At 42.7% G+C, this 24,000-nt stretch overlaps 1 pseudogene; it reads right to left on the reverse strand.

Annotated features, from left to right (window-relative positions):
* Positions 1-1,804: 1,804 nt before the first annotated feature.
* On the reverse strand, positions 1,805-22,673 carry LOC103673906 (annotated as a pseudogene).
* Positions 22,674-24,000: the final 1,327 nt, after the last annotated feature.

Consider the following 24,000-nt stretch of genomic DNA (forward strand, 5'->3'; position numbering starts at 1 on the left):
ACAATCCTATGAGGACACTGAGGGTATAAAACATTCATACTCCCTTTTCTGTGTCATTTATCTCTAGAGAATGCTAAATACATGCTAGATAAATCCCCATGTAGTAGATAGATACAGACATGGTCCAGTGAATCGTGCCTCCTTCTATCTATGCCCATGTGTAGGTCATCCCAGCGGGACTGTCGTCTTGGTCATGTGACTTCCTTCGGCCAATAGAATGGTCAGCAAACATATCCTGGGCAGAGGCTCAAAAGGCACTTGCAAATTAGGGTTTACTCTCTCTCTCTCTCTTCCTGCTTTTAGAACCCAGCCACCATATAAAGAAACCTAGGCTAGCCTCCTAGAGGCATGTGACCCCATTGACAGCCAAGCACCAATCACCAGAAACATGAGTTAGGCCATCATAGACACCCAGCTCCAGACAAGCAACCAAAAGTGACCCCAGATGAGATGGGCTAAAGCCCAGCACAGAATGCTGACCCACAGAACTGTGTGCAATAAAATGGTTGTTTTAAGTTTTGGGGTGGTTTACTCGGCAGCAATCGATAACTTGTTATACCCAAAGCGCTGCCCGCCCCTGCACCAAGAAAGGCAGGAGTAGTAACCACTCCTCTGTCTGCTCAAAGGAGAGACAGAAAATGTCTCATTATATTGCCTGGGACTTTGGGCTTAACCTCTCGTGACGCGGTCCCTCTCTCAGCCCAGCGAATCAATGCAAATAAAACACAGGTGCTGGAAATCCCCTGATGCCCTTCTAGACAGAACTTTTTGGTTAGGAAAAGAAAAAGAAACTTAATTTGAAGCTTTAATAACCTCCCAATTAGGTTGTTTCTGCTAGCATTAATATTTAATCATGACATTACTGTGACTATTTTAGAATTGAACTGAAATTAAGCATAAATGTTTGATCATAAATAATTTCATTATTAAAGATAATCTCTGTTATGTATGTTTCTGTGCCTACCTTTTATTAAGTTTACTTTTCATGTTGACATTTTTAAGGGCATAATTGTATGTTTTCGTTCTTAGTAATATTGTTACCATATATTAATTATGGCATCATGCCAGGAACACTAGTAATGAAATAAGTTGGTTTTTCCCCTCTAAGAGCCAGCAATAGGCTCTCTCTCCTACACAACTAACAAATAGATGGTCAGCTTTGAGCCCTACATTGATTCCCTGAATTATTCTTTCTCTCTCTTTATTTGTGCATAAGCACAATTGCTCTTAATTTATGGGAAAAAATTGGTGTAAATGAGAGCAGGAGGGATGGTTATCTTTGTGCTTTTTTCCAGGGGTTTCTTGGAGGCCACATACAGCACCAAAGGAAGGGTGTATGTGGTAGGCAGAATAAGTCTCCCATGGATGTCCACATCCTAATCTCCAGAACCTGTGAATATGTCACCTTACATGGCAGAAGAAAGTTTGCAAGTGTGATTAAGGACCTAGAAACGGAGAGATAATCCTGGATTATCTGGGTGTACTCAATGTAATTGCAAGAGTCCTTAAAAGTGGAAGAGAGGCAGAGGAGAAAGTGAGGGAAGTAGAAATGACAATGGACGCAGGGTTGGAGTAACATGTGAGAAGGACTCACCCCACCACTGTGGACCTTGGAGACGGAGGAAGGGGACACCATCAAGGAACGGGGACAGCTTCTAGAAGTTGGAAAATGGAAGGAAATGGATTCTCCCCTAGAACCTCCGAAAATGAATGTAGTCCTGATTTTAGCCTAGTGAGACCCAGGTCAGATTTTAGAACTGTATGATAACAGATGTGGCTTTGGTTTGGGTTTGTTGGTTTTATTTTTGGTTTTTTTGGTAGCACTAGGGTTTATTAAGCTATGCCTTGGTACAGGTGCTGGGGCTGCCCATGGTGCTCTTGATGTATAAAGCCTGCGTGTTCTGCCAATTCTTCTTGAGCAATGACACCGGGAAATTAACAGCTAAGTGGATGCTGTACAGAAGCTCATCATCTGTCATCTTCATGTGGCCAATGGCCACTGCCAGACACAGCACATTCTTCATCTGGAATTTGATCGTGGCCTTCCCTTCATCCACTTTGGCCACCATGTTCTCACTGTGGGTCAGCAAGGAAGGGAACTTGTGGCCTTATTTGAGCCTGAGTCCAAGATTTGTGGGGCCTGCTTGATCAGAGATTCTGAAGCCAAAAAGGCATCATACTTCTTGGCCAGCTTCATAACTCATTTTTTATTCTTGCTGAGTTTCGTCAGGGCCTCAATGTTCATGTGGGGGTATCCACAGCCTTGGCCTCATCACAGCACTGCTGGTCCCCCAAAATGCATATGGAGAACTTGGGGCAGGGAGGGGACTTAAGCCTGACGGTGCCCAAGAAACGTTTGTCCCTCTGAGAGTCATAGTTCTTCAAGCTGATCTGCAGCTCCGCCGTCTCCAAAACCTTCAGGCACTTGTACTGGCTGCCGGGCAAGACTTCCCGCACCGCCTCGTACAGGATGCCGGGGGAGACTGCTGCTCATGGTGCCATGTGCTGCAATTACTGAAAAGAGCTAGATGTGAGTTGTTTTAAGCCACTACATTTGTGGCAATTTGTTACCGCAGCCACAGGAAACTGGTACAGGTGGCATTCCCTGGCAGCACCCCAGTGGGATCTGGGCAGCCCCACTTAAGGGCTGTAGCAGGAGGCAAGTTGTTTAACCTTTGTAAGCTGTCATTTTCTAGTCAATAAAGTGAGGGCAACAGTGGTTACTTCATAAGGTTATGGGGATAATTAAATGAGGTAATTTGCATAAACCTCTTAGCACAGTATCTAGCTCATGTTAAACATTTGTTAAAGGTCAATTATCGCTGCTGCTGTTAAAACCTGCTGTGGCCCACGGTTATTGTTACACTGAGTTGCACCCTGCCCTGGTAGAGGATCCCACTGCCCAACAGGTGACCTGCCCAGCCTTCCTGGAGGCAGTGTTTGCCCTCTACCTCGTTGGGAGGTTTGGATGTGGCACTTCTTTGGCCAATGGACTGCGAGCAGACTCCAGCCAAGCCACTTCCAAGGGGAAGCTTTGGGGGCATACTTTGGTCCAGCCTCTTGTTCTTTTCTCTTTGTGATGCGAGAGACATTTCCCAGATAAGCGCTGCTCCTTCTACCGGAGTCCTAGCTCAGAAGACATATGGCACAGAGCCACAGCACATGTAAAGTGAGGTGTAAATGTTTATCATCATAAGTCATTGAGATTGGGGGGTTGTTTGTTTTCATAGTAAAGTTGACAAACACACCTCTCATGGATACCGTTTAGAGAGTCTGCCAGCTCGCACACACACATGTATACACACGTCCCTCCAGACTGTCTACAAGACCTATATACAGCCTATAACTACTCTGACACTCAAGTTAGTATTCTATAATACTAATACTAGGAACTTCAGAGGCCCTAACCATAGTTAACCCAAGCACAAATGGACACTTGGGCAAATAAAGGCGTTTCCCAAGAAATCTGGAATTGTGACCTGGAGGCAGCTAGAGAGCTTTGCCTAGGTCTATAAATAATAGGGAAGATTTGGGAAGAGGGGGAAATCCTAGAAATTATGGCTTGATCGTCTTGGGCCTTGCAGTTGGAGAAGCAGAGAAAGAATATCTGCAGGTACAGAAAAGTAGAGATGCAAGAGGAGAAGACGTAGTGGCCTGAGTCCCTAGCAGTTTTCTACTCCCTGAACATGGTCTGCCCTGAGGTCCTTGGGCTCCATGGGATAAGCCAGTCTCCTTTCAATAAATCCCCCCACCTACTTAAGTAATCTCTGGTTGGTTTCTTTAACCTTGAACCAAAAGTATCTTGGCCAAGATGATGTTCTAAGCAAAGGAGGAAAAGTTTCCATCCATGAGAACCCCAAAAGTCCTAAGGAATCAGTCTGCACATAACAGAGGATACCGCCTCTCCTCTTCCCTGTCTGACTGAGCCCCATCACTGCAGAGCTCATAACTCCCCAGCCTGCTGTAAAACGGAGCTCTTCTGGGCACAGGAGTCAGAGAGGTAGAGGAAAATGGTTTCAGTACAATTAGTTCACCATTAAACATATGTATTAGAGCCCTACTCTGTTCTAGACACCACGACAGCAGGAGAAACAAAGAAGATAGCCCCATCCTGCCATTTGTGAGCGTATAGCTTAGCAGAGGATAAGAGGGAGGAAAGAAGCTCAAAGAAAAGGTTCCAGGTGAGAGGCTGGGTCCCATCTCTGCCACTAACTAGCTGTGTGGCTTCAGGAGTCATTCCACTGCTCTGGCCTTCAACCTCCCATCCACAAAATGAGGGGCTAGAATAAATGATTTTTAAAGGTTTTTCCATGACACCTGGCCCATGGTCACTATAGCTAAGATCTGATAAGCAAAAAGTAGCCACTGCCCTTGGACTGTCAACAATTTCCACATACAGTGTGAGGCTGGCTTCTTTGGAACCACATGGGGAACAGTCTAAAAATGCAGATTTTTGGAGCCTCAACTCCAGAGTTCCGCATCGGTGGAGTTGGGCATCAGCTTGACTAGTGTTGATTTTAATACATGGTCCAATTTGGGAACCACTATTCCAGGCTATTGTAGATTCTACAGAAATGTCCCAGCCTTCCCGTAAGTACATAAACAACCAGCAGCATGATAAATTGGTAAACTGCACATTAACTGGTAATACTTACATAGAAAGTCTTACCTAGCCTAGCACTGTACTGCGCACTTTATAGGTAGTATTAATTCATTTAATCCTAACAACCCTGTGAGGTAAGTATTTCACTCTCCCCAGAAGGAATTTAATTGTTTTATTCATCTCTTCCCTCCTCAATACAAGCACGGACTTTAATCCGGCTTTCCCTGTAGGAGAGTAATTCGAATAAATAAGTAATTAAAATTAAATAAAACACAAAAGGAAAAGAAATCCTCATTTAAGAGTTAGCTTGTGTGAGCCCGTCTCCTTCACGACCTCATGTCATTACCCAACTGCCCCCAGTAAACTTTGAGGAAAACATGGCAAAGAAATGAACAGTACTTCCGAGGGTAGGGTGACCTAATGCAACGGACATTTAGCTGTGGGCTTATTCTGCCACTGACCCAGGTGTCAGGAGAAATCTGTGCATCAGATACGGTAGGAGAAGGGACCCAGATGGATGACCTTAAAATTTTATGATCAGATGTGATATCGGATATTTACATTCTGGTTAAGGTAATAATCTGTAAATATGGAGGAAGTGAGAAAAGGCATGAGGACATAAGCCACTGAGGATTTTATTGGATCTGGGGAGGTTTCTATCTCAAGAAGAAATGATAGCAAGTGACAGTAGTTGATAGTTTAAACAATTACTTCACATATCTAAATTTGGAGCTAGGTGTTCCTGTATCGGTTCAGCAGTGCATCTAGGATACATATTATTTTCTTTTCTTTCTTTTTTTGTTTTTACTCTTTATTTTTTTAATAGTATTTTTTTATTATATGTTAGTCACCATACAGTACATCCCTAGTTTTTGATGTAAAGTTCCATGATTCATTACTTGTGTATAACACCTTGCAATACATGCAATACATGCCCTCCTTAATACCCATCACCAGCCTATCCCATTCCCCCACCCCCCTCCCCTCTGAAGCCCTCAGTTTGTTTCCCAGAGTCCATAGTCTCTCATGGTTCATTCCCCCTTCTGTTTACCCCCCCTTTCTTCTTCCCTTTCTTCTCCTACCAATCTTCCTACTTCTTATGTTCCATAAATGAGTGAAACCATATGATAATTGTCTTTCTCTGCTTGACTTATTTCGCTTAGCATTATCTCCTCCACTCCCGTCCATGTTGCAGCAAATGTTGAGAAATCGTTCTTTTTGATGGCTGAGTAATATTCCATTGTATATATGGGATCCATATTATTTTCTACCTTCTGTTCTTTTACTCCACCATCCTCCATGTGTAGATAGTCAGCCTCCAGCTTATTACCTCATGATCACAAGATGGCTGCCATAACCCTGGGTATTATATCCTAATACTAAAGCATCCAAAGCAAGAAGGTAGAGAATAAGCCCTTTCTTCATACATCTCTCTTTGTTGCCACACAGAAAAACTACCTCCCAGAAATAACAGTCCCCTTGCATCTCTGGTTAGAACTGGGTTACCTGGCCACTTGTAAGGGTCAAATTGTCCCTCCCCAAAATTTATGTGTTGAAGCCCTAACCCCCAGTACCTCAGAGTGTGACCTTATTTGAAGATAAAGTCTTTACAGAGGTAATCAAGTTAAGGTGACATCTTGAAGGTGGGTCTTAGCCGCCAGTGTCCTTATATGAAGAGGAAATTTGGACACAGAGGGAAGATGATGTGAAGACACAGGGAGAAGGAAGACAGCCATCTATAAGCTGAGAGAAGTTTGGAACAAATCCTTCCTTCACAACCCTCAGAAGGAACCAACCCACTGACACCTTGATCTTGGATTTCCAGCCTCTAGAACTGAGGCAATAAAATTCCTGTGGCTTAGGCCACCCAGCTTTCGTACTTTGTTACAGCAGCCGAAGATAACAAATACAGCCTCCTGTACCTAACTTCAAGAGATGCCACAAAGTGAACATATATAATCAGCCTCTGCTGTGAAGGCAGACCCATGAGCATACAATATAGAGAGGAGAATGTCTGCTGACTAGCAGCCGGCGGCCATCTTCATTCGCAAGTCACATAAATCGATTCTGACTAACTTAGAAAGGAAGCCTTAGAATATGAGGAAGGGATTAGGATTCCGGAATTGGTGGGAAGGCTAGAGAACCAAGCTCGGAAAAATTACAGAAAGCAGGGCGGACTGGGGGTCTGGAAAGCAGGAATGGCATAATCTTCTTGTAGCTCCCCCACTGCAATGAATATGCTCCTAATACATTTTCTGCCATTAAAATGCCAACGATTCTGAGCCCCAGGAGAGCAGGGACCTAGCTTTTGACCAAGAAAGAGGACAGAAGGCTAACCTGATTAAAGTATAACAAAGCTAGCTCATACTGGGCTAGAGACAGATAATTCCCCAAAAGGAAATTATGGAATTACTTCTTAAAGAAAATGAGGAATACAAGCTGGGAGGGGAGAGAATTTAATTTCCACTACACTGATAGAAGAAGGGCAATGGGTACAGAAATTGGAGACAGAAAGGGTTTCCTTACAACTTGTAGCAGGTTGTCCCATACCCTGGAGATGGGTCCTCAGGGCCAAGTTCCAAGTAATGTTTAAGCTGCCCATGGTTTCCATTCTAAAACCACCAACCTCTGAGCATGATAATTAATTACCTCGTATCCATTCCAGATTCATTTTCCAATCTTCTAGGTCCTCCCTATCCCCTTTGGATCGTAAGCCCTCAAAGGACCAAGTTAAGAAGCAAACACAAAAGCAAATGGTTTAAATTCACCAGGATCACCCATTTTCTTCAAATGCAGTACCTTTGTCCATGCAAATAACAAAGACAAAAAAAAAAATCACTGAGTCTGTATCGATGAGGCACCAAAACATTTAGTTGATCAGATCAAGTTGGCAAACAGCCTGTCACTCTGGTCGAGGGAGGGGAGATCTGCCAAATTAGATGTTTGACTGAATTGACAGGCTGTCTTGGTCAAAATAAGTCTTTTTTATTAAATGTTGAGAGATCATGGTATATCAAAAAGAAAATCTACGCAAGCCACTTTTCATCTATGTACACAGTAAAATCAAGGTGGCATATTGGAAATCTCTAAATAACACTTTGTCTACATAAAAGGGTGTAATTCTTTGGGTCAGAATAAATTAGGAAAGAAAGCCTCCTTTTTGAGTGGAAAAGGATTGAGAGACTAAATTGCCTGGAGACAGTGTGTCATCTCTATCAATATGATTTCTTACCACCTTTACCATTTCACACTGCTTGCATGGCGCCAGCCCCATAGACTGAGTGAGCATCATGCTGTTTTCCTTTTTTATCTTATCTAATCCAACCAACAATTCTATAAGATGAGGACTGCTATCTTCATTGCAGAAAGAGGAAAATTGTGGTTTACGTGGTGTACGTAGCTTCCCCAACTTTACACAGAAATTACATCAAAGCTGTTGCCTTCCAAGAGTATTCAAGTATTTCTTCCTAGCCACACTGCTGGCATCTTTCTCCCTTGGGCTAACTCAAGAATTCTAGAACCTTCTTTTCCAATTGTTCCAGGTCAAAGAGCACGTCTTTTCATCAGCTCCCATAAATGCAAAAATGCCCCCTCCACAGACATGGCTGCAAAATTCCTTCATCCAACATGCCCTTGTCTTTCATTGAGGCTCAAGGCCACGGAGTCCCATAGGGCTTTATCCTGCCCTTTCGAGCATTCAGTTTTCCATATGCAATGTGGGTTTACCCCTTCTGTTGTACAGTCTGTTCTTGGAGAGGAGAACTTTCACACAATAGTAACGTACACAATAGTTATCTCTTGCCTTCTTTTATTTAACTCAGGCACCAGGGGGCTGCTTCTATGAGCACAATGGTAAGATTTTCATTGCATTGTCATTGACTTTTGTCTTATATTTATGACTATGTCTTCAATTTCTCCTTTAATTTAGAGAACAAGAGCTGCTTGAAAGACACCACAGCTGGCTACTCAGCGGACTGTCTCCTGCCACTTCTTGATCGCTTCTTCTCTTTTATTCATCCTGACTTCAATTTTTCTTTTGTGCAATGTGACCATAGCCCAAAGGGAATCACAGGACATGAAGAAATGGTTTCTAGTTGACCCATTCCTTTGGGGACAATAGCTCAAGGGGTATGTAGAACCCTTTACAGCACGTGAACTTCTTTAAATTCTCTGCCAAACTTTAAGGGATCTGACAGAAACTAGTAAGAAGGTAGAGCGACCTTCCCATGATCCATTTTAGTAAAGCACGAAGTTTTTTTGAACCACTGCTTCAACAGCCTGAATCAATTCCTTTAAATTCTAGACCCCTATTTTTCCACACTTATCTCTTTAGACAAGCTATATATACAATTGAGCTCAGGTCCAGGATCAGACCCAGAAGTAAAATAAAGTCATAAGAGAAATGGAAACTTGAGTTCCTTCTTTTAAAATAAAAAGGAAGAAATCTTCACAGGAGTGTCCAAACTTCTTGTCTTTGATCTCACCCATCTCTACTCTTAAAACTTAAAAAGAATATTTCTATTTTCTGTAATTCTTTCCCCCCCCAAATTTATATCCACTTTCCAGGGCAAAGAACAGTGGAGAAATAATACATGCCCACAGAGGGACGCCTGGGTGGCTTAGTTGGTTAAGGATCTGCCTTCAGCTCAGGTTACGACCTCAGGACCCTGGGCTGGGGGATCAAGACCCACGTTGGGCTCTCTGCTCAGAGGGGAGTCTGCTTCTCACTCTCACTCTCCCTCTGTGCCCTCTAAGAAATAAATAAAATCTTTAAAAAAAAAATGCCCAAAGAATCATCTGTCCTGAAAGCTATCCCAGGTGCCCCCCGCCATAGCACTACTCTTAGGTTTGTATCACTTTAGCAAAGTTGAGAGTTTAACTTCTACAAAGAGATCCATTAAATCTAATTTCTTGATTCTAAACAGCAGTTCTTCTCCCTCTTTCCCAAAAAGCTTTTTATTAAGTAGATGATACACCTTATAATCCATGGCAATTTAAAATTAAAAACAAATAATCTTCCTGACTCCCGGTCCAGGAAACTTCTATTAATCTATTATGTAATGTTTAATATATTTTACAGGTATTATTTTGTATGTAAATCATGGGGCATATAATAAAATGAACACCTGTGAGTCCATTACCCAGTATATGCTAACCACTATTGTGTCTCCTCGTAGGCATCTTCTCTATCCCAGCTCACTGCCACCCCTAGAGGCAAGATTTTTCATTGGTTTGTTTTTTTTTTCCTGTTTAGTTTTTATGTGCGTGTCTTCCTAAACATACTGCTTAATTTTGCTAGTCTTTGAACTTTATAAAAATACTATATGATGTCTCCAAAGACCTGCTTTTTCATTAATTTTATGTTTATAAGATTCTTTTATAGTTGATCTACATAACTGCGATTCATTTATTATCTTCGCTATATAATATTCCATTCTGTAACAATACCCTAGTTGATTTAACTATTCTCACGTGATAGATATTTGGACTGTTTCCCATTTGGATTGCTCCCAAACATTCTTTTACAAGTCTCCTGGTAAATACATCCAAGGATATTTCTGAGACACCTACCAAGGAGTGAAATGCTAAATCAGAGAGCATGCAAATGTTCAATTCTGTAAAACAGTCCCAAATTATTTTCCGAAGTGTTTCTAACAGTTTATACTCCCACCATTTTTTATTGCCACATTTGTTTCAATCTTATAGAAAACCAAGAACAGGACCAAGAGAATGAAACAGAGGATGAACAGTACTTGACAGAAGTTGGGTACAAAAGCAGATCGTGCATGGGGTGCCACCCACACCAGGCTAGCCACACTAGAATCCTCTTCCTGGTCTAACGACTCCGACCCAGCCCTGCCCACAGCCACAGGTGGCCCATAAAGATCCACCATGACTGCCTGTTCCTCAGAACCTTTCCTCACTTTGCTTCACACCTGCTCTCTTGGCAGGGTCTAGCAGGATCTGTCCTTGGTCTTATTCCTGAATATAATCAGCCTACAAGGACTTCTCAAGCACCTGTCAGATGCCAGACACTGGAGGTATAGAAGGGATATGAGAGGTAAGGGGGTGGACATTATATTTCATTGGAGAAAAAAAGACAAACAAAATATGAGTCCAGATTGTGACCATTGTCATTTGTCCTATTTGCTTCCTTTCTAGCAGGTGAAGAGCTTGGGGAAATCATTCCAAGCAGAGAGCAACTGCAGAAGCATTCAAGGTAGATAGGAAAGGTGTACCCAAGGGTCAGCAAAGAAGCCATGTAGCCAAAGCCTTCCAGAAGGGCAGAGTGGTACAAGAGGAGACTGGAGAAACAGTCAAAGCCAGACCATGCAGGGGAGCTTGCAGGCCAAGATAGTGATAAGTAGCATGGGGTCTGCTGGAGAGAAGCAGATAGATCCAAGACAGATCCACCCATAGGGGAAAGAGAGAGAGAGAGAGATGGAGGGGGGGTTGGTATAGGGGAGAAATGGAAGGTGACATCTTGTTTTTTGGCTTCATCGATATATTCCTTTCTTGTCACCACCTTTTGGATGATTAACACTTACTGTGTATGTGGCTTTCTGCATTTCCCTGGAACACTGCTTCCAGAGTGGCTGATGGGGAACGAAAAAACAACAAAAACATGGTGTCTTCATCTTTCCACCTTCCCACCCCCAAGTCTGGGTCATCTCTCAGCTGCTGCCAGATGAAACTATCGCATCAAGGAGAGAGCCCTAACATGGGTATTATGACCCCAAACATGTCACTTCTGAACAATGTGACCTATGGACAAGTTGCTTAACCTGAGCCTCAGTTTCTCTAGATGTAAAACGGGATGGAGGAGGGGAGAGACTTTGAGTACCTGGTGCACATCAGGCACTGTACATACTTCATCTCTTTCAGCCCTGAGAGTAACACCACTTTATGGATGACAAAGAGGAGGCTGAGAGATGTTCAAAGGACCCTTCCCAAGGCCATGATGCTAGGATTCTAAACAAGGTTCTCCAAGACTCTACTGAGCACTGCCTCAGGGGCATCTGAGCACAAAGAGAATATATGTGAAAACGTTCATTAGGCTGCAGTGTTCTTTACAAATGGAAGGTATAATTACTATTTTTTAAGAACTCATCTCAAATTGCTCTCCCACGTGCTTTCTGCCCAATGACCTACTTGCCCCTTTCCTGAAGCTTCATACACTTTAATGAAGGCCTTTGCTCTTATAATTCCTCTGGCCTAAATACTCTTCCTTATCTTACCTATTACCTAGAAGGCAATCTTTTACTTCGTTTTCAAAAAGACTTGCTCAGGAATTACTTCCTCTCAAATTTTTCTTACCCTTGTGCTGCAAACAAAATTGATTACCGCTTCTTTCAGATTCTAATGGTAAGTAACACATACAGAGTACATGCACACTATGAGCAACTGGCACAACAACCTATTAATGTCCAACCCAAAACTCTGTGACCTCAAACAACAATAATTTTTCCTTGCTCACAAAGCGGAGAGTTGGCTGGGAGCCGGCTGATCTAGGCTGGGCTCAGCTCCACACTGCATGTTGAGTCTAAATCTGCTCCATGTAAGCACTGCTTGGAGCGACTCCACAGAAGTAACTCCTTCTCCAGTGGAAAGAGATGTAGAGTCAAATGGCAAAGAACGTAGAATCGGGGATGGGTGAAAATCTGAGGTCAATGACTCAATCTGTCACACATAACTATTAAAATGTGCATAGAGCCACTGACTTGGTCCTTTCTTACTGAGCACCTACTATGTCCACCAAGCACTCCTCTAAGCTTTGCAGATATAGCAGGAAGCAAAATCAGAGAAGGTGCCTATCTGTACAGAGCTGAAATTCTGGTGGAAGAACAGAGGCAAATAGACAAGGTAGATCATTTCACATTGTGCTCAGGACTGTAAAGAGAATAAAACCCAGGCATATAAGAGGGTAATGTCAGCAACAGTGACAGCAAGGGGAGTAGTCACCTTCGGTGGAGTGGTCAGGAATAGCCTTTCTGAAGAGTTGATTTTTAACTGAAATGAATAACGAAGCAGAGCTGGTCTTACAAATCGCATGGAGATCAGGGTAAGAGCATTTCAGCCAGAAGGACGTTAACAGTCTGAGGAAGAGAAAGATGCCAGTGTCATGTCAAAATCACCTAGAAGACTTGTTAAAAGACAGACTGCTGGGCCTCAACCCCCAGAGTTTCTTTTTGAGTCAGTCTGGTGTGGGCCCAAGATTTGCATCTCTAACAAGCTCTCAATGATCCTAACAGTGCAGGGACCACACTTCTGAAACTCGTGTACCTGTGTGATCAAGAGAGTGTGGCACAGGATAAGGCCTTTTGGGCCACGGTAAAGAGTTTGCATGTTATGGTGTGTGCAATGGGAAGCCCCTGGAGCACATGAGCAGGGGAGTGCTGTGACCTGATTTAGGTTTAAGAGAGCACTCTGGCTTCTACATGGAGAGAGGGTCACAAGGGAACAGAAGTGGAAGAAGGAAGTTGAAATACTTGTTGTATTCAATCATCAGCTCCCCAAGGTTCCTACTTGGGATGATGGGACATGTGCTGTGGCCACGAACAGAATGGTGAGTCACAGTGGAGAGAAGTTTTGGAAGGGAGTGGGGCCAATTTTGAACTCAATTTGAGGCCCCTTTGGGACATTCAAGACCATCATGTTGCATAACTCCAGGGGTACCCTGCACACTCGGTGTGAATCACAGTCCTGTAGCACAGGAGCGCAATATGACAGCGTGAAGAGCACCTGCTGGAATTGTGTAATTGTCAGTCCTGGAATATTCTCCCTCCTCCAAGCTTACACTCTAGTGACAGGAGGCAGACAATAGGCAAGCAAGATACTTTCAAATGGCATTCCGTGCTATAAAGAAAATAAACTCCCAACTCAGTAGATCTAGACCACTCATATTGCCATTGACTTGCCATGGACTCCTCCCTGACGATATGGCTGGGGCATCCTGTGGCTGCATTCCTAGAAGCTCCTTGGTTAAAGAACACATAGAATCGTAACTTGCAGGTAATAATTGTAGCTAATGTGCCAAGTACAATACACTCTTTTCAGGTCTTAGTTCACACAATAATCCTATTAGATGTGTACAAGGATTATCCCCATTTTACAAGTGGGAAAGTTGAGGCACAGAGTGGTTTAGTAACTTGCCAGAGGATACACAGCTAGGAAGGGACAAAGCTGGGATTCAAGACTAGGGAGGCTCATTGGAGAGCTGGCTCTCTTACCCACTTGGCTACACTGGTTCTCAGTTAATTGCTGACAGAATCTGTCTGAAGGGGTCTACATCACCCTTATCCACTGGCCAGGTTCCAATATTACCAAAGAGAAAAACCCAGCCCTGCCAAGGCCTATCTTCTTTGCCAATAAGTAGCTAGAACTGTCAGGGTGTCTTCAGCCTTAAGGAAACTCCACGCCTGAATCTGTGTGCCAGACCTTTTACACAGAGAAAATATGGACATTTTCTTTTAATAATGCTACAGAGAAATAATGAAATGGTACCATTACAAAAACATAATTAGGTCTTCAAAAAAAATCTCCACTGGAGTCCTATAAAAAGACCACAGGTGTTCGTCATTACTTTTTATTTAGCAGACAGTTTTAGCCATTGTTTGTTTTTTCCCCCATTTATTAAGTTCTGGTATTTTAAGATGATTTGTGTATAATAATAACAATAATTTCCTGTTTGCCTGTCAGTTGTGAGCCGCTTTAATTACAGATATTCATTTTCACAAGTTAACTTGGTAAACATGCTCATTTGTTATGTTGCCTGTTCATTAAATCAGTTAGCACAGCTAGTAACTATGTTAAGTATCTTGCTGTCGGGTTGAAGCAATGGATCTTCATCGGTTTCCAGTACTATTTCTCACAGAGACAGACAAAGACTTCCTGAGAGTCCCTTCCCCTTGGTGTGTAGGCGCTGTCTTCCACCCCTACAAGGTCAGGTGTGTTAGGCCCAATGGAGGCATCCAGTTGAGGTTTTATGTATCACAAAGAGTTCAGTACTGGGAAACCAGAGGCAAGATATGGGATAAAGGAAGAGGGATGCCCTGATGAGGGAGGTTTTGAGTACACACGTTTGGAGCATCCTTGACCGCAACCCTCCCCTTGGATACCTCCCACCCTCTCAACCAGTCCTGCAGACAAGGAGGGCCTATGGGACCACAGTTGCACCAAATGACTCTGAGATCACCAGTTGTCTCATTCAAGCATCTGAAGGAGAGATGTCAAGCCACACACAAGCTTACTGTTAGGAAAGGTATGAAGAGATCAATGAGGCAGACCCTCCTAGCAACGAAAGAACATGCAACCAGAAAGAAAAAGCAGATGGAGAGAAGGTCACTTGAAGACCTAGCAGTTCCCAAGAAGCCCAGTTCTTTGTTTTTTTGAGACTTCTGTGCATCTTTACAATAAAGCCGTTACTTGGCCGATTTACTTGGTGTCTTATTACTTACAACCAAATGCCCTCTGATCAATACATTCTTCATCATAATGACTGGAATGACCATGGTTCCACAAAGGTCTCATATCTGGTAAATTCCAATTTCTCTAGGAAGGAGCCATGGATACCAGTGCCTAGGCCATCAGTCACCTGCAGATTGAATGTTTCATTAAAAATTTTCCTTTAAGCAAGTGGGGACTACTAAGAAGCTGACATGCCAAACCGAGATGAAGGGGAAAGAAAAGATCATAAGCTACTCCCAGTAGCTGAGTCATGGGCTCAAGAGGAAGTAGTTCATCTGGGGTGTGAGTCAGGATGGAGGAACTCTTGTCAAGGTGCTTGAGAGTAAATATTCAAAACAGAATAAAAGGTCCATGAGATGACTGTGGTAGACTCTTTTTAATTACTCTACTTTGTTTCTTTTGTGGCCTTGCTGAGCTTTCCAAAGAGGAAGAAAGGTCCATTGGTTGTAGTTGGAGAAGCAATGATGAGAAACTGGATGAGAAAAAGGTTTGGTGTAAGTATGGGGCAACTAGGGAAGATGATATGTAGTCATACTAAGTTTAAGGTGGGCCATCTAGGTGGAGGCATCAGACCCTAAGGGGCACCACCAATCATCACAGGGCATAAGCCACCACATCTAATGAATCCAAATCAATCTGGTAAGCCTTCTTCAAAAGGCCCTGGAACTAGTCCCATACTATTTTCTCCATGATACATGACATTACTCTGCATTTCTTTCCCTAGTTGGCAATTTTAATCCCTCCTTGCTTGACTTTTCCATCTGACCATCACATGCCCATATTTTGGTTTCTCTCCTACATCTCAGTTATCCCTGGATTCTCCTTTTCTTGAGAGAGAAATCCCTAGGTCAATGCTGGAAGTAGACACTAGAATTTAGGAGTGATCTGAGAGTCTCGTGCTCTACCCCGGTGGTAAAAAATGGACCACCAACCACATCACAGGGTCATGGGGATGTGGGGTAAAGAAAGAATTTTTGCAGCAAGGCCCCCATAGGAGGTGGATGATGGTAGGACCTGGAGTGTATAGGAAGAGTCACAGTCTTAGAAAAGAAACACTTGAAAGGGAGGAGAAATGTTCAGGCAAAGCGGGGGAGTCATAAAGGTTTTCCCTTTAGACGTCTGCATCCTCCCTGTAAAGTCGAAGTGTGCTGGGAGTACGGGACTCAGAGATACAATTACAGGCATGAACTGAGTGGTAAATATTGGGAGAAGGCAATCCCTGTGTACTTATGAGACTTGCTTTCGTGAGCAAATAGTCATTTGTGTCCTGGAGCTCTGTAGGTTTTGCCTAATGTGCATCCATTCCCCCTCATCTGATAATAGCACCTGGTTTTGATTTGGAACCCTCAATGGATACAGTCTTATTGGGACTGTCAATCAAAGTGACCCATCCGCCCCCACATATTAAGGCATGGGTAGCTGACCTAAGCTAGATCCATCAGATGTCCCTTCCTGGAATCTGAATCATGAGTGCATTAACACAAAGCCTGAACACTCTTGGGGCTGAATGATTCTGATGGTGGCTCCCAGAAGGCACTGCCTCTTCATTTCTGCCCTCCAAAGGCAAGGAGCCACTGTGAGGCCAGCCGTTCTAGAGATCTGGTTCTTCAAGTCTTCCTTTATTTTTGTGAACCCCGCCATATCCTTCCAAGATGTTCCTTTTTGCTTAAATTTGGTCAGAACCAGGTTCTGTTGCTTATAACCTGAAAACCCCAACCAAGGCAGAAGTAGGATTACCAGTGTTGAATAAAAAGTAAGACATGGCAGAAAAGAATTAAGAATTCCAAAACCAGGGTTCCATTCCCAACATTGCCACTGACACTAAGACCCTGGGCAAGTTGGAACAAGTCCCTCAAGCTCACCCAACTTTACTTGTCACGTCTAAAGCAGAGGTTGACCAAAGCCTACATAGAAATAGTTTTTCCCACATCTCAAGTACTTTAAACAGTCCTTAGTCCTTATCCCTGAAGTCCCTAGAGAATATGTCCAAGAGGGCTATAATCACATACCTAGCACCAAGCAGGAGTCACATATAAAGTAGGAGCTTAATAAATACCTGTTGATTAATACTGTTATATAGACTAAAACTTTAAAAATTCAGAATGATGAAAAGGAAATGAGTATTTATTTTGCAACTACTATGAATTTCTAATATGCAGAAGATTAATACAGGTTTCAATTCTTCAGATGTTGAATCAGTCACAGGGTGTTTATTTGAGTTTCAAACAAGAATATTCCTAACTTGAGGAAAAAAGACTTCCAGAGTCAACTATGTTTAAAATAGATTTTTCTTCCTGCAAAAGGAGAAGATCGCGTCTATGGTAAGTGAGGATAAACCTGAACCTGACATGCCAAAACATAACTCCACCCCAAAACTTCGCTCTGTCCCTTAGAGGCTTGTGTGATGGAAGCTGACAGGCAGCAGCATTAAGCAAATGAAATTGTTAGAGCCTCCAGCCCCTCTCCAGGCCTGTCAACACTTAGAGGTCTGAGTAACACAGGGGACTCGTGTTTCAAGAGGCCAAGTTCACCCTGAAGATTACAATCCATTAGGGAGTAACAAGAGCCTTCTGGCTCGGCCAAGTGGACGAGACTTGGGAAAATCTGAGCAGTGAATGCAGTAAAATTAAAATGCAATGGGGGTGACCTGCCGTGGCAGCAAGCATAACCTTCTTGGTGTCTTTAGCAGCATTAATGGATCTACTTATGGCCCAGATGGTGGTTTTCAGAAAAGTCATTTTTTCTCTAACAAATTCATGACTAAACGAAAAAGACCACTATCAACTTCATTATGCTTTCCAATTGACTTGCTTTAAGGGTTATTCTTTTATTATAGCTCTTAAGCTCCCATTTCTTTTTTAAAGTACTTCTTTTAATACCAATTTTCACAGCACTAAGAAATTTAACACTCTTCAGTGGTTATATTATTGGCAAGTAACTGTTGCAGGCTGGAGAGAAGCATGAAAGATAGTGCTGGTGGACTGGTCATTTGTTATCTCCTCTACCACCAGTTAGGGACCTGCACCCTCGGGGGTGACAATCAGTTTGCCACTGGGGAGAGTGGGAATAAGAGAAAGCAGGTGCCATACCTCCCCCAGGGAGGCAGTCTTTCCTCCCTACAACATGAGGGTTATGGTACACGGCGTATTCCACGTTCCTTTTCAAACAAGATTCTACTATGAGCCTCTCCAATCCAACTGTACTCAGTCAGCTCTTTCAAGTGACCGGCAGATCTAATTTGGGGTTGATGGCGCAAACAAATCTGTAAGCATTTTACAAACATCACCGCAAGTTAACTATAAACACGAAGATAAAGCAAAGCTTGTATGCCATGGGATCAGCCAGAGTTCTGGATGATGAGCCAACCAAACAATTTTATTTTTTCAAAGTGGGATTGATTTGGAGGGAGACCAGCTTTCACAGGAATGAAGATATTTATTATTATTTGTAAGAGTAAAAATTGGAAGGAATTTCCCAGCAATGGGAAATAATGAAATATATTTGCTCAGCTCTTAAAAGGGAGATGGGGAAGAAAATGCACAAAGACAAATAAGGAAAATCATTACAATGCTAAGAGTAAACCTGAGATATAAAATACCTAGACACAAGAGCATACAACTATATAAAACAGCTGATGTATAGAAGTACTAGTAGAAATACATTATGATGCCACCAATAGTTGTTCTCTGGTGGTGAAATTGCACTGGTGTGCTCACACACTCTTTTTTCTATTTTCCAGGCTTGTTTGCAATGCATCTACTTAAATTCATAATGAGGAAATTTTAATACCGTTATCTCATCGAAGGCTCCCTTCCTTATGGCTTTAGAGCTGTTTATAGCATGACACTGAGAAATCACATTTAGTATCAACACTGGTCAAGGTAAGGGTCCCATGCTCCAACCCTTCTACTTCACGGGCGGACAAACTGAGGTTCCGAAGTTCATCATCTGAGGCCAAGAAAGACACTCCTTTCTTGGGCTTCCTCATCTCTCAACCATATAATTCCTTTCAAGGCAAATCCTCACTCATGGTAGAAATCTGCAAAACTCTCGAAGGAAAAAAAAAATTAAAATCTTGACTTCACTTCATCGGGCGTAATCAAATTTTTTCACTATCTCTTGCCATTGATTTCCCAGAGAATCTCAAACTCAGCTGCGAGATTAGCTTTAAGGAGACAATGTTTCATAATTCTTCATTTATAAGAGAACTAACAAGGCCTCCAAAGCCCTTTTATTTTGAGGCCCACTCCTGGTCTAAGGGCTGTGTGATGGTATGTGAGCATTTGTATGTATCCCCGTTTGGCTGAGAAAACTCTGGAATCTGCGTTTGCCACATCTCATCGTGACGTGGCCTGTGCACATTCCAGGCAGATGGAAAAACACAGAACAGTCTGCCTTATCTGGAGAACAAGGTCTTGAGTGAAACACTCTAAATTTTGTGTTTGCTTCAACTCATCTCATCCTGTGGGGGGAATAACAGGTTGGGATAGCTGAGGAAAAATAAAGTGCTTTTCAATGAAAGGTTGAATTTTTTTGAGAAAGTTTTCTTCCCTCTTTTTCCTCAGAGACATTTCCCCTTTGGAAATGGAGAGCAATTATTTTTTATTCAACTTGTCTTTAATTTTTATCTCATGTGAAGAAAGAACAGTGATCACTCACAAAGAGGTTTTAATGACAGTAAAATGGTTTCGTGATTGATCATTTCGTATCGTGCCTTCCCCCCGGAGCGCCTGCAGATCACCAGCATGGGAGAGCCTCTTCAGTGCAAGCCAGGGGCAGGCCTCAAGGGCTTGGCATATGGGGGGTACTCCTTGAACAAAAAACACAGGGGAAAAAAAGGGCCACAATTAGAGAGGCACCTTTAGAAATGGGGAGAAATAAAGACTCAGAATGTGAAATATTTGAGCACTTTTGAATGTACTTTAAACTTTCAAGCTCTCCTATCATTTCTCATATCCTGATTTTTAATGAGGAACACTGCAGATAGATATAAAAAAAGAAAAAAAACTGAATGAACAATCAGGAGAGTCCTTAAAAATCAGAGACATTTGAAAGAAGTTACAGATATTTATAATTCAACCTTTTACTTAACACAATGTTGAACTACAAGAAGAAAACTGTTCTTTGTCTCAGCACGCAAAGTTTCTTACTAAGTAGGACAAATGCAATATTTATTTCATTTCAATTTCGATTTCCCAGTACAGTTTTCTCTGTAGCTGCGTCTGAGATAGAATGGAACATTATGTATACCCTCTCAGAAGGTTTTACCTTCCTTCCATGGACTTCCAGTTTGGCATGGGGGTTAACTGATATTCATACTCCAAACCTCCCAGTAAAATGCCCACAAAGATACGCAAAAGGCCTAGAGGGTCTATAACACTGGAAACCAAAGACTGGGGGGCAGAGACTACAGACCCAAAGACAGAGGGAACGGACTCGTGCTGTATCATTAAGTGTGACTGATTCAGAAATACATACATATTCTCTGAATCGAAAGAGGATAGTTAGCTCCAAAGAAGCTATGAAAAATAAATTCTCCTTTACTATCTATGGCCCAACTGCATAACCCAAGGGTTGAACCGACAGAAAAGCAATCGTCCATTTTTCCACCCCACAACTCCTAAACTAGAGCTCTAACCTTGTCTTTGTCACCTTCCCTCTTCCCATCCACAGACACTGAAAACCAACATATAACACAGCATGACAGATGTCTTCACAACAATAGCATCAGACACAGGTATGGAAAGCAAAGAGGGCTGGGAGCCATGGAAGGTGTTAGAGAGAGGGTAATTTTGGCTTCATACACTACTCAAAATATTGAAAATGATCTGCGACTCTTGTAATTTTTTAATCAAACTGCAAAACAATTTGTAAAACAGACAGAAATAGTATATAGGCCAAGATATAAAAATTTATGTAACATACATGCAAGAAGATATCTGCATGTGTGTATGCACGCACACACACACACACACACACACACACCCACACCCCTCTTCCTACCAAATTTTTTTCACAATGATGGTAAGGGCAAAGTCCCAGCTATAGAAGCATGAGATAGGACGTTGGATTCTTGGGAAATACAAAAGCTGAAAGAAACAGCAAAAGCATCAGTCAGAACTCACTGCTTAGAGATGATTTGAAACATTCCTCTCATCTGAACTGATAAAAATTAAATCCTGGATAGCGTTGGGGGATTTCAGTTCTTAGCATTAAATTGTTTAGTGACTTACTTTGGCTACCTCAACAACTGTTTCCCAAAAGTGACAAACTGGTCTTAACGATCAGCTCTCCGTTTGGCTCCACTTCCTCATCTTAAGACAGGAATGGGATTATGACATTCCTTGAAAGACTACAATAAAGAGAAGACATTAAAATGGCTCAGATGGTCTGCCTGGAACACTCTCTAAGACTAAGAGGAAGTCATATGGATTTATTGTACAGCCAAAGTGGCTAATTTGAGAGGGGTTAGGGATGGGTCCTGTTCAATGAACCCTTTCACTTCTACAATATTAACATTTTTCTATATGACCTAAACAAACTCTCAGGCTTGGGGAAGAAGTCCTCCCTCAGATCTCATTTTGCAGGTAAACATCTAAAGGAAGGCAAGCTAATGTGTATTCCTAGGTACTGTGGAGTCTCAAATGCCTGATATTTCTGACTCTGTGCCTTTAAAACCTAAGAGTATAGAAGTTCTCAGGAGGAGCATTGCCTTGATAAGCCTTTAAGAAACCCAAGTCACTTTATTCTCTGAGAGACTTTTACATAGAGCTAACTTAGTGATACACGTTCTAGAATAGCCACTGTTACAACTATAACCCGGGGAGATACGTTTTCCAGAGCAGAAGCTGCTCCTAGAATTTCAAAGATACAAAGTAGGTATTTTACTGAGACATCTTGTCTACCCACTGTCCAGAACTTTCCTGCTACAAGAAAAGTCCTAATTCTGAAGGGAAGATTCATCAAAATACATTCGACCAAGATTTATGAAGCCCCTTATTAAGAATTCAAGGGAATGAGTTCTGCAGCTTCAGGGGACACATGTGGAAATCCTGTTTCATAAGGTTCCAAAAGGCAGCTCACAAGAAAAGAATCTGTGATCTTGGAGAATCTAATCATCACAATAATAACCTCAGGAATCGAACGTCTGCTAGAAATGGCACCAGGGAGTCGTAGGATCCAATGCTCACTCGCTCTCTGCAGCTTCTCTACCTTCAGAGGCATCTGACATGGTTCATCACGCCCACCGTGTTGCAAACCTTCTCTTGGCTCCAATGGCACCACATTTGGCTGATGTGTCTCCAAACTTAATGGCTACTCTTTCCAATTTTTCCTCAAGGCCATCTCTAAACATTGGTGCCTTGTGGATTTTAAGCCTTGAGGCTTTCTGTTCTCCACCCACAAACTCTTCATAGGTGATTCTCCCTGCCCAGTCCCACGGCGTTAAGGACTCTCTATATGCAGAGAAGTCCTGACATCTCGCCTGAGCTGCATACACAGGTCCATCTACCCATTTGGTACTGTGGCAGGTGCTGCTCATATTCGTAACGTGACACACGGCCAGCCAAGGGGACTTGTTCAGGCTGGTAACTTGCTTGGCCATGTGTCCCCAGTTGGCTGCCTTCCCCTCTTGCCTCACCCCCCTCCTCCTGCACCAGTGTTTCCTGGGATCACCTCCACGATAATCGAATGATGCTCCAGTCCTTAGCTCAGAGCTTCTTTTCATCTGCCTCCCTACTTTTTCCATTTCCTTCTCTAGTCCTACCACCCATCACGTTTGTCCCATCTATGGTAATAGCCTTCCAACTGGCCTCCCCACTTCTCCTCCCCACCCAGGGTTCTATTCTCCACAAGGCATCCACAGTGGTCTTATGAAACCTTAGATCAGATCCAGCCACTCCCTTGCTTAAGATGTTACACTGGTCTCCTATCTCAGGATGGCTCAAATATTAAGATGGTTTTCCCAGCTTCCAGGCCCTTTACCATCCAGGCCCTACCACAATTCACTGCTTACCACTCCCTTGGTCAGTACACACCACATGCCCTCCTCCAGAGATGTCAAGCTCATGCCTAAGGATCTTGGACTGGCGTTCCCTCTGCCCACAGATATTTCAGGGACAGACCCTTGGTCATTCAGGACTCTGCTCCAATGTTCCCTTTTCAGAGAGACATTCCTGGATCGTCAGTCTCAGAAGTCATCCCCAATCCCCACCGCCTGGAATCCTTATTTCTTGACTTGCTTTTGTCTGCCTTCCTCCATCAGAACATAAGCTTTTGTCCGCCAGGGCACCACGGTAACCTCGGCCTCTGGAACAGTGCCAGGCACAAAGCAGATGCTCAAAATACTTCCTGAATGAGTGCACACTACATGCGAAGCATCATGCTAGGTCTTTGCAGCATTGCTTTTGACTTTTTCTGACCTTCAATTTCCCATCTATGAAGTCGCTTGCCGAAGATCACTTAGCTAATTAGTGGGGATAGCAGCTACTCAGGGATGTGGAAGAGTCAGGAATAAGGACTTGTGGCTAATTGTTTCAGTTGAAACAGCTCAAGTCATGAACAGCTGCCACATCCAGAAACTCAAATAATTAGGTCACACATTTGGCCTAAATTTCCTACCTTCCTATATTCACCTTCAAAGCTACTAAACTTGGGGACAGCAGGACCTTGGTTGATAAAAAGGCATCTCACACAGAACTGTGAATGGAAGCATTCTTATTGAAATCCTAAAAATGCAAACATATTGTCCTTATGCTATAGAGACAAACTTCATCAGAGATGATGAAAAATGAGATTTCATTAATGTGGAAGATACCAAATTACAGCAGGGTGTTATGACAGTGGTTTTATCAGAAGTCACACTTCAGAACCTCTTTGTGGATGAGACTATTTTTAGCATCCTTTTGATAGGTTAGGCTTGCTGGATGTTC

The sequence above is a fragment of the Ursus maritimus genome, unplaced genomic scaffold, assembly GCF_017311325.1.
Source record: "Ursus maritimus isolate PB19 unplaced genomic scaffold, ASM1731132v1 scaffold_19, whole genome shotgun sequence".
NCBI classification, from domain to species: Eukaryota; Metazoa; Chordata; class Mammalia; order Carnivora; family Ursidae; genus Ursus; species Ursus maritimus.